This window comes from Bufo gargarizans, chromosome 9, assembly GCF_014858855.1.
Source record: "Bufo gargarizans isolate SCDJY-AF-19 chromosome 9, ASM1485885v1, whole genome shotgun sequence".
In the NCBI taxonomy this organism is placed as follows: Eukaryota; Metazoa; Chordata; class Amphibia; order Anura; family Bufonidae; genus Bufo; species Bufo gargarizans.
Window position 1 is genome coordinate 153,334,702 of NC_058088.1, and position 11,510 is coordinate 153,346,211.

Genomic DNA, 11,510 nt, shown 5'->3' on the forward strand with positions numbered 1-11,510 from the left:
TTCGCCAGTGCAGAGTGGATGCGAACTTTTCATTGCAAATTTTTCATTGTGATATATTCGACATGCGAATTTTATGTTTAATGAGGGAGGCGGAGCTCCTCTGATGATGTCAGTTCCTTAGTGTTTCATTTGTGTATAAATAGCTTGAGTGTAAGATGTTTTATTGCAGTCTGATGAAAGCACACCAGTGCTGAAACGCGTCACTATGCCACTTTAATATGTGACCAAATAAATCATCTTTTTGATCTACATCCCTGCGAAGTGCCGGTCTTCTTCTCTGCAATCTCTGTCAGGTAGTCACACATTGTGATGGCAAATGCAAAAAAACTCTCCCTTTTTGAATGTGGTCGGGTTGTTGAACTGCATAAGCAGGGTCTCTCACAGCGCGCCATCGCTGCTGAGTTGGGATGCAGTAAGACAGTCATTTGGAATTTCTTAAATTCTTAAATGATCCTGAGGGTTATGGAACAAAAAAGTGGAAGACCCCAAAAAATGTCATCACCACTGAGCCGGAGAATCCAATTGGCTGTCCGTCAAGACACTGGACAATCCTCGACCCAAATTAAGGCCCTTACTAGTGCTGACTGCAGCCCCATAACCATCAGACGGCATCTGAGACTGAAGGGCTTCAAAAACAAAAAACGTCTTCAAAGACCTCGTCTCCTTGAACTCCACAGAACTGCTCGTTTGGACTTTGCAAGAGAGCACCAAACATGGGACATTCAAAGGTGGAGGAAAGTTTTATTCTCTGATGAGAAAAAATGTAACCTTGATGGTCCTGATGGTTTCCAACATTACTGGCATGACAAGCAGATCCCACCTGAGATGTTTTCTACGCGCCACAGTGGAGGGGGCGCCATAATGGTTTGGGATGCTTTTTCCTTCAGTGGAACAATGGAGCTTCAGGAAGTGCAGCGGCGTCAAACTGCCGCTGGCTATGTCCAGATGTTGCAGATAGCATTCCTCATGACTGAGGGCCCTTGTCTGTGTGGTAACAACTGGGTTTTTCAACAGGACAACGCTATAGTACACAATGCCCGCAGGACAAGGGACTTCTGCAAGGAGAATAACATCACTCTTTTTTTTTTTTTTTTTTTTTTTTATTATATTTTTATTGAAAATTTTTCAAAGTATAACAGAAGTTAACAGGGAGTACCAAGATATATGCTCGCAGGCTACATCAGAATACAATCAATATTCAGAGTGACATCATATCAGTAAGACAGTACAATACAACAAATGGGTGAGTGTACATGACCACAATGGAGATTAAGACTATCCAGTTACAGATGATAGAGGTAGTTTGTAAAGAGCGCAATGTCAGACATTCGAAAAGACAATAACATCAGTAGCCAGAATATTTTTGTCCACTCTTATGCTGAAGTCTGATAGTCAGAACATGAAGTGCATTGAGAGGATGTTGAGGAAGGTTGCTTGTGCCCACCAAAAGAACTAGACACCAGCAGTACTCTGAGATTTAGGGGCTCTATAGTTGGACCATTTGTTCCATTTTTTTAGGAACTTTATGTGCGTACGAGTCTCCCAAGCAGAGAGTTCCTCAAATCTGTGAATCTGGTCGATCTTTTGGATCCACTGATCTATAGGGGGAGTGGTCGACTGAAGCCAGAATTTAGGGAGTTGGAGACGGGCCGCCAGTATCATTTGTGAGAATACATATGGCTGTTTGAGGGTCTCCTTTCCCTAGGAGAAGGAGAGAAGTGCAATTTGAGGGGAAGGTTGGATCGAGGAACCACAGACCTTGTTGGCAGTTGAGAACACCTCGCACCACCATTTATATATAGGTGGGCACGTCCACCAAATATGTAAGAAAGATCCCTTCCCCCCCTGGCACCTCCAGCAGGTATCTGACGTGGACCCAGTATATTTTGCTGTCCTATCCGGTGTATTGTACCACCTAGTTAGAATTTTGTACCCATTTTCTTGAATCCTGACACATCGAGAAACTTTGTGTGGGGATTCTAATAATTTAGGCAGGGACGTATAGGGAATTGTGATGTTTAAGTCCGATTCCCATTGCCTAATTAAGGATGGCTTAGCCATCATGGGAGGTAGGCGGAGCTTACCGTATACCAATGAGATGATCTTTCTGGGTAATGCTTGTGAGGAAATCAAAGCCTCCAGCCAAACTAGAGGGCGGTGCAGGTCGCCCACTGTGATGTGCTATTTAAGGTATGCTCTAAGATAAGCTACAGAGAGAAAATCTCGTGGGTGAGGGTTTAGCAGAACGTTGGTGTCTTCCAAGTCCATCCATATTCCATCGGGTAGGGCGAGGGATATTATTGGGATTGAGGAGGAAATCAATTCTTGGGAAGTTGAGCCTCTTAAGGGAGGGGGAGCTGTATTGATGACATCAGATATGGACAGCAAGGGCGAAGGGAATGGGATCGAACAATGTGTGAATGATAACCATTTCCATGCCTCCAGAGTGGCCCTAATAATTGGATAGTGAGACATGCGGCCAGGGAAGACCGTCTTATGTCCCAAAATAAGCGCTCTAGATGGACTATTCAAAATGTCCAATTCCATCTGGACCACAGCGGAAGCAGGGGAAGGGCTCAGCCAGGCAATTGCGCGCGAGAGAAGAATAGCTTTCCCATACAGCTCTGGGTTTGGAAGGCCTATACCCCCTGCGTGTCTAGGCTTGGTAAGGAGGGCAAACGAGAGTCTCGCCTTTTTTCCACTCCAAATAAATGCTCTGAATTTTTTCATAAGTTCTTCGTAATAGTGTTTAGGGACAGGAATGGGAAGGACCTGCTGTAAATAGGTCAGCCTGGGGAGGATTAAAGAGGAAATAAGGTTTTTTCGACCAAACCATGAAAGCGTAGGGTTTGTACGGGCTAGATTATCGATTGATTCAATGAGCGACTTTTTCAAGGGAGTATAATTTAGTGAAAAAAGGTCATTTATATCGGGGCTAATCCTGACCCCCAAAAACGTAATGTTAGGAGAGGACCAATTGAATGGGAAGTCTGCCATCAATCGACTTTTAATTGTCTGTGAAATCCCAGAGCAGAGGGCTAGTGTTTTGCTGGCATTAATTTTGAAATCTGATATGGCACTGTACGCATGAAGGTGAAGTTGGATTCGCGGAAGGGATATTTTCGGGTTAGTCACCATCATAAGAACATCGTCCGCAAAACCGGCGACCTTTTGTTCCTTGCCTCCAACACATAGACCCACAACCTCTCTGTCTAGTCGTATAGTTGCTAGCAGTGGCTCAAGAGCCAAAATAAATAAGAGGGGTGAAAGTGGGCAACCTTGGCGGGTCCCATTTCCAATAGTGAAGGGAGCGGACAAGCTTCCGTTAACTAGGACTGAGGCAGTTGCATGTTCGTACATCGAAAATGTTGCTTTGACGAAAGGATCAGGCAAACCAAAGCTTGACAAGACTTGCTTTAGATATGACCAGTTCACCCTATCGAATGCTTTCTCAGCATCCGTGCTGAGTAAAAGCAGAGGGGAGGATAACTGTTTAGCGTGACAGAGTGCATTGATCACTCTGCCGGTATTATCTTTGCCTTCTCTGTTTCGTACAAAGCCCACCTGGTCCCCGTGGACAAGTTGAGGAAGCAGTAATGCCAATCTATTAGCTAGCATTTTGGCCAATAGTTTGAGATCTACATTTAGGAGGGAAATGGGCCTATAGCTGGGGCATAATTTGGCGTCTTTCCCTTCTTTAGGGATTAGAGTGATTTGGGCTGCCGTCATATCTCTTGAAAGGGGGATACCCTTCAGGGACTGATTACAAACTTCGAGGAGATGGGGGAGAAGCAGCTCTTGAAATGTTTTATAATATGTCAGCGGAAGTCCATCAGGGCCTGGACTTTTCCCAGTCGGCATTTGATGTATTGCTGTTTTGAGCTCGCTTAGTGAAAAGGGGGCTTCCAAACTCGTTTTTTGGTTTACGGAGAGGTTAGGTAGTTTGGCGGCAACTAGAAATGATGATGTGAGTGAGGCTTGAACTTCAGGGTTCATTGTTGTGGGAAGGTTGTAAAGATCCCTGTAAAAGGAGCGGAATTGGGCTGCAATTTGGTTGACCGAAAATATTGGGGTCCCATCATCTGCCGAGAGCTGATGGACGTAATTTGCCGACCTCCTCCCTTTAATCCTGTTCATCACAAACTTGGTGGCCCTGTCACCGTGCGCAAAAAATTTATGTTGGGCGCTCATGTAATATTTGGCCGCTCTAGACGCTAGAAGGGTTTTAAGTTTGGCCCTATATTCTGACAACTCCTGAAATTTGGTGCCCGAGGGGGAATTTTTGTGCTGAGATTCAAGTCGCCGAATATTTCCTAGTGTGTCGTCTATTTCTCTTTCTCTCATTCTTTTGTGATACGTGCCTATGTTAATGAAATGTCCCCTAATCACAGGTTTGTGAGCATCCCACTTGGTATTGACTGATAATTCAGAGCTTCCATTTAGGGAGAAATACTCAGCCAGATGTTTGGAGATTTGTTCAACTGAGTCTTTGTAGCCCAATAGGGATTCGTTTAATCGCCAGTTAAAACACTTAGGCGTTTCGTTAGGGGCCACAACCTTAGCATAAATTGGGGAATGATCTGACACATGTATTGAGCCAATAGAAGTCTCCCTGCACAGGTGGATGTGTTCTTTGGAAATGAACAGATAGTCCAATCTGTGGTAGGTGCCATGTGTTGGGGAATAGAAAGTGAAATCTATGGTGCTAGGGTTGTGAGATCGCCACACATCCACCAAGTGCAGATCCCAGAAGACATTACGTATATGTTTAAGAGATTTCTCAGAGTGGACTGATTTGTGTGTGGAGATGTCCAGCCGCGGAAAAAGTGCCACGTTTAGATCACCCCCTGCTATCACCACCCCCTCTTTAAAGGATTCTATTACAGGGAAGATGTCAGAGAACCAACGGGAGTGTTTAGAATTTGGGGCGTATATGTTGATAAAAGTATATATTTGCGGCCCTATAGTACCTTTGAGCAAAATAAACCTACCCTCTGGGTCTAAAGTTTGGCTAATAAATTTAAAAGGGATTTTCCTTTGAAACCCTATGCTAACTCCACAAGAAGCAGAGGAGCTGCTTCCACAGTGATACCAATTGGAGTAGTGAGAGAACCGCATGTCAGGATAATGGTTGAAGCGGAAATGTGTCTCTTGTAGAAACAACACTCCGGCCCCAGCTTTCCTCAGAATGGCAAAGATTTGGCTCCGTTTTGAAGGGGAGTGAAAACCTTTGACATTGTAGGAAGCAACTGACAAATCAGCCATTAGCTATGGTGTGTGTTAAATTACCTTGCGGCTGGTGCTGCTTTAACTGAGAGATATCGTCAGGTTTGTGATGGTCAGTTGTTCTGTACGTCAAAGAAGTTGAATAAGAAAAGCATTCACTCCGTATCAGTGAAATAAGCAGACACCTTGGATTAAAAGAAGGAGAAGGAAAGGGAAAAAAGGGAAACAGAACATAACTGGTTAAACAGACGGTAAATAATAGAACATACAGCATAGTATACTCTATATTCCTAATCAAGGGGGATTATTTGGTCAGTAGACCGACAGGGAGAATGTATAATGCCTAAAACAAGGCTATGCTAAGGCGAAAATGGAAAGGCTCTATGAGCAATGAAGCAGGCTATATATGCGGGAACAAATTAGCAAAAGAATCTCATGGTCTAGTATAACATTATAACATGTCCTTCAACTGTTATCATAGCCTAAACCTGTAAGAAGACAGGCATTTAGGACCATCTAATGATCCTGAGAGAGACTTCTCGGAGTGAACTGAAGACCTCTTTTCTTGGAGCGAGAGGACTTCGGGGTACGCGGCGCCTCAAAGGGGGTCACTTTGGGAATATCAGGCAGTGTGCATAGACCTTGAAAAAGTTCCCAATTTTCGACCGGCATAGGAGGTATTTTCAGAAGATCATAGGCGACTGTGAGATCTGTAAATGAAGCAATATTGACTCTTTTGCCCTCATAGGTGAAGGACAGGCCAAATGGGTAGGACCACCTATACAAAATTTTTTTGGACCGAAGCCAATCTGTGAAGGGCTTGAGAGCCCTGCGTTTTCTCAATGTTGAAGGGGCTAGGTCCTGATATGTCAATCTTGGACTCTTCAAACAAGAGGTCAGAATGATTGCGTGCAGCATCCAATATAGCAGTTTTAACTTGAAAGTTGAGGAACTTACATATTATGTCCCTGGGTGGGTCAGCTGGCTTGGGCTTGGGCCTCAGGGCTCTGTGCGCTCGTTCTATGATCACTTCTTGTGGGAAGTTAGGGCCCAGCAGTAACCCGCAAATTTCAAGTATGGAAGCTGCAATGTCACCGGTGGGGACCGATTCGGGGACACCCCTGAATCTCAGGTTGTTTCGGCGCCCCCGATTTTCCTGATCTTCTAATGAATTATGGAGGTCATTCAAATATACTGCGCACCGACGGAGGGAGTCCGATACCGCAGTCTGGTAGTTCAAGATCTCCGTCTCATGCAGCTCCAGGCTTTCTACCCGGTCTCCTATCTGTCTCACCTCGTGTCTGCACGCCGACAGCTCTGCGAGGATTGGTTCCATCACTCTGTTCAGAGCATTGTCAAGGTATTTCCTCGTGAGCGGGAGTTCTGCTCTGGGTTGCGGATCTTCTGCATCGCTATCTTCCTCCGCTTGTGCTGACGCGCGCTTCGGAGCCTTTGCCTGTGGTGACGGCGCCATCTTAGGTTCCCGTGCAGCCACCGTTGAGGCGGCTTTTTTCAGGAATTTCTCCATGTCTCCGCTTGTAGTTTGGTTTCTGGAGGGAGCAGGGGTGTCTCCATGCCTGGCGTTCCCGATCTTTACCATTTTCGCCACTGTTAGCTTATGTTAGCTGGCGTTAGGGACGATTCTCTTTGCAGAGCCGAGAGCTATGCGTCCATTCTCATCCGGCGCAAGCTCCGCCCCCCAACATCACTCTTTTGGCCCATCCAGCGTGTTCGTCTGATCTAAATCCAATTGAGAACCTTTGGCGATGGATGGCAAGGGAAGTTAACAAAAATGGACAACAGTTCCAGACAGTAGATGGCCTTCGTGAAGCAGTCTTCACCACTTGGAGAAATGTTCCTACTCACCTCATGGAAACGCAAGCATGCCAAAACAAATTTTTTAAGTGATAAACAATAACGGCGGAGCTACTCATTACTGAGTTTATGTTTGGAAGTTGGATTTCAGTTTTTTTGGGGGGGGGGGTTAATTTTTTTTTTTTTGGGAGGTGTGGTCCTAAACTTTTGATCAGCTAAAAAACTGCTTGTTTCAGTTTATTCATTGTTTTCATTAAATTGAATGCTCAATAAATGTTTTGTCTCACTCCCATTTCTTCTTGTTGCATGTTGAAGCTCTACTTGGAACCTTGTTAAGATCCAGCCATGCTAAATATGATTTTTTGCCATTTTTCAAGTGGTCTTAAACTTTTGATCAGGACTGTACATCAAATCGTGAGTGGTTACAAAAATTCAGTGTTGAAAGATACATTATTATATGGTGAATGTGGTGCTATGTACCTATAAATGCCTGTATATTTGCCAGATAATTAATTGCAGTCATCTACAACATTTATCTATTTGTAAGACGTATTTTAGAAAATACCTAATTTTCCAGTGATAATAAGTATTGCCATCACTAATGCCATTAGCCATGTTTTCTACTGGCATTACAGTGATTGGCGGGCCGGAACGCGTCATCAGGTGCTATATAGCACCCGGTCAACGCGGGTTCGGCTCATTGCGAGTCAGGGAGAGCTGCTGTTAGGAAGGGACAGAGAGTGTAGGGAGATTGTGATCGCAAATTACTCATTTTAAAGACGTTTCAAAGACCCAAAAGTCCTTTTAAGGACTACTGTGTGTGTTGGCAGCAATTTAAAGTGCAGATTTGCACTTTTTTTTTATTATTATTGCTTTTAAACCCATTAATCTCAGTGCTCTGCATTAGAATTCTGTCTGTGCACTTCAGGGCCAAATATTGTGATATAGTGGAAATCAATATACTGTATATACAAATTTCCCTGATTCTGCACACAGTTTTATTGTCTGTGGTAGAAACCGTTTATCGCAGCCCATTGCATTTCTATACCATCTGAGTGTTTAATCCCATATATTGGGAATAATATAGTCATAAATAAAAACAACATCATAAAACAGTGCCTGTACTGCAGATTACAATGATCTGTGGCTAAAATACTGTCCAAAATCTGTGCTTTTCTGTGTACTGCCCTGTATCTGAAAACTGTCTTTTGTGGACCGTAAAAAAAACGGCATCACAACCAGTAAAAAATCCATAAATATGAAGAAGGCCAGCACTAAGGGACAGGAAAGCGGGCATTATGCTAATGGTTCAGGCAGAGGTCGTGGCACTGGGCGCAATGAAACTGTGCCTGCTGCCAGTGCACCAAAAAAAAAGTAATAAAACCGTACCCAACTTCATGTCCAACTGGTCAGTTGGCTTGCTGACGATAATGCTTCTAGTCGGCTAAGCAGCACCCTCTCTTCCACCAAGTCCAGTCTCTGTAGCCAAGAGTCTGGTCAACCAACTCCTCGCTCAGATCATCCTTCCTCCCACCGTGGAGAGGCCTGCCAAACGAGTGATCCCACACTCGAATATTCCCAGGAGCTCTTTTCAGCTCCACTATTAGATTTGGCCCTCGCGGCCAGCATGCTTGAAGAGGGACCTGAGATATTGTGCACTGATTCCCAACCTTTTGAGCCTTCACAGCCTCAAGAAGATGACGGTGGTGAACGTCAGTCATCAGTTCACGAGGTGGATAACGATGAGACACAGTTGTCAATCACTAATGTTGTGGTTAGGTCAAGACAGGAGGATGATCATAGTGAGGAAGTGGAAGAGGAGGTGGTGGACGATGAGGTCATTGACCCAACATAGGAAGGTGAAAAGCCGAGCGAGGATAGCAGTACAGAGGAGGAGGGATCCGCAGCACCGCAACAGGCTGGAAGAGGCAGTGGGGTTGCAAAAGGGAGAAGTCGGCCCACACCAAACAGGCCCACAACCGTTACACCGATCACCCCCATGCGTAAATCAACCTTAGCAAGGGGTAGGTGTTCTGCAGTATGGCGCTTTTTTGAGGAAAGTGCAGAGGACAAAAGAGTGGTAGTTTGCAACCTGTGCAGTTTCAAAATGAGCAGAGGCATGAACACCAGCAACCTCACCACCACCAGCATGATCCGCCACATGGCATCCAAGCACCCTACTACAATATTTTATGGGGTTTGATCACCTGTAGGCCCTCACCTCCAATGTTTCATACGGTTTTCTTAGCTGTAGGCCCTCACTACAATGTTTTATGGGGTTCGCTCACCTGTAGGCCCTCACCTCTAATATTTCATACGGTCTGCTCACCTGTAGGCCCTCACTACAATGTTTCATACGGTCTGCTCAGCTGTAGGGCCTTACTGCAATGTTTTATGGGGTTTGCTCACCATAAGTCCTCACTACAATGTTTTATGGGGTTCACTTACCTGTAGGCCCTCACTCCAATGTTTCATACGGTCTGCTCACCTGTAGGCCCTCACAACAATGTTTTATGGGGTTCGCTCACCTTCAGGCCCTCACCTCCAATGTTTTCCAGGGTCAGCTCACCAGCAGGCCCTCAACCATAATGTTTAAGAGGGTCAGCTGAGCAGCGGGCCCTCACCCGTAATGTTTTAGAGGGTAACCAGCAGGCCCTTGTTCTTAATGTTTTTTGAGGGTCAGCAGCAGGCTATTATTAATAATTTTTAAAGGGTGTGTGTGATGCCCTCCTTTATGTCTAATAAAAGGTGCATTGGAGTGCCTGTTCCTTGTAAATTTTGGCAGGCCTTTTACTTAGTGCATAGGCTGTATGAGTGTAGGAGTCCCACTACCTGAACATTTGTAGGCACCATGTGAATGAGGTCCTCCTTTATGTGATATAGATGCTGTATCTCTTTTTCATTGTAATTTTTGGCAGCACTTCCACTGTATATACAATTGAATCTACACGAAAGAATGTTCCCTAACAATTTTTCCTATAAAAAGGATTTTTTTTTGTGGGGGTGGGGTTTTGGGTGTTTTTTTGTCCTGTCTGTAAAAGTGGCGTACAACTCGGACAACATGCTTCCCAGCAGCGACATTGGTGTCCAAGATGCATCCAGACATGGTCCCTCTGCTGTTCCTGATCAATTTCAGAGGTGTTTCCATCACTTTCAGATCTTTTCCTATGAACCAAGCCCCCTCCCCTCATCCGAGCAGGGGGTGCCTGGTCGCCTCACATTGACTTCCATTATACTCGGGTGCTCAGCCGAGCACACAAATATTGCGATGTGTTCGAACCGAACACCCGAACACTTTGGTGCTTGCTCATCACTAATGAATACCTTAGGGGAACAACTTAAAAACTCTTGTAGCGTTTTGGCCCTGTACAAGATTTTTCTGGCAGTACGGGGTGCCATAGAACCAGCAATAGAAAAATAGGCCGCCAAAATCCAAAATGCGCTCCAGTCTTTTAAAGTCTTGCGGTGAGCCCAGCCAGTAGATAAATTATATAAATAGCCTCCATCTTCAAGGTACAAACGTACGGTAATGGTTTTAGAAATGTTTTGTCTTTTGCAATAGCTAGAAAAAAGTATATCCATCATCTAATGGCGCAAGAGAAAGGTCTAAGGTGTCTAGTGAAAACTAATATCAAATACATGTAGGTGACTCAGAAATTAATCAGTTATTTGCAGTTAGATAGAACCATTGCTACAATTGAAAAATTGCCTGGAAAGGAAGGTTGATAAACTCTCTGGTAATGAAGTGGTTAAAGTTATCCTCTATCCACAGAATAAGGATAACTATCAGATCCATGGAAGTCCTGCTGCTTGAACCTCAAAGGTCACAAGAACGAGGACCTCATACCACCTGTAGCTCCCCTAAAATGACCAGAGTGGCCGGTCGAACATGTGCGTGGCTGCTCCATTAATTTCTATGGGACTCCAGGAGAGAGCCGAGCACTGTACTCACATGTGCAACCGATCACTCCTTTATTTTCAGCAGAGCTGAAGGGAGTATTGGGCCCCTGTTCTCTTGAACAGTTAAAGGTCCCTGCAGTAGTAACCCCAAAACCAGAATACCATTTTAATCACACCTGGACTCTCAAGACTGGGGGGGAAAGGTGCGTCTAGCATAAGTGAGCTTGAAGTGCAACAGTGATGTCCTCATTGCACCAAGGAACTAATTTGCATAATAATAAAAAAAAAGAATATCTTTGCAATGAGCCACAGGTCAAGATGGGGCAAAATATGTTGAAATCAGCTGGTACGTGCATAGCTAAAAACTAAAGTTATTTGGATTGATACGCTTTAATTTGGAAAACAAAGGGCAAAAAGAGGACCTCTTACCAGTCATGTCCAATTTTATTAATTCTTGATAATTGGAGTTATTTATCACACCTTCTACATTTTGAATGTTTAACTTAATAAAGAGGCTTCTCTGGCCTTTATTTTCAGCTAGAAAACCTACGGTCAATCGGACCAGATGT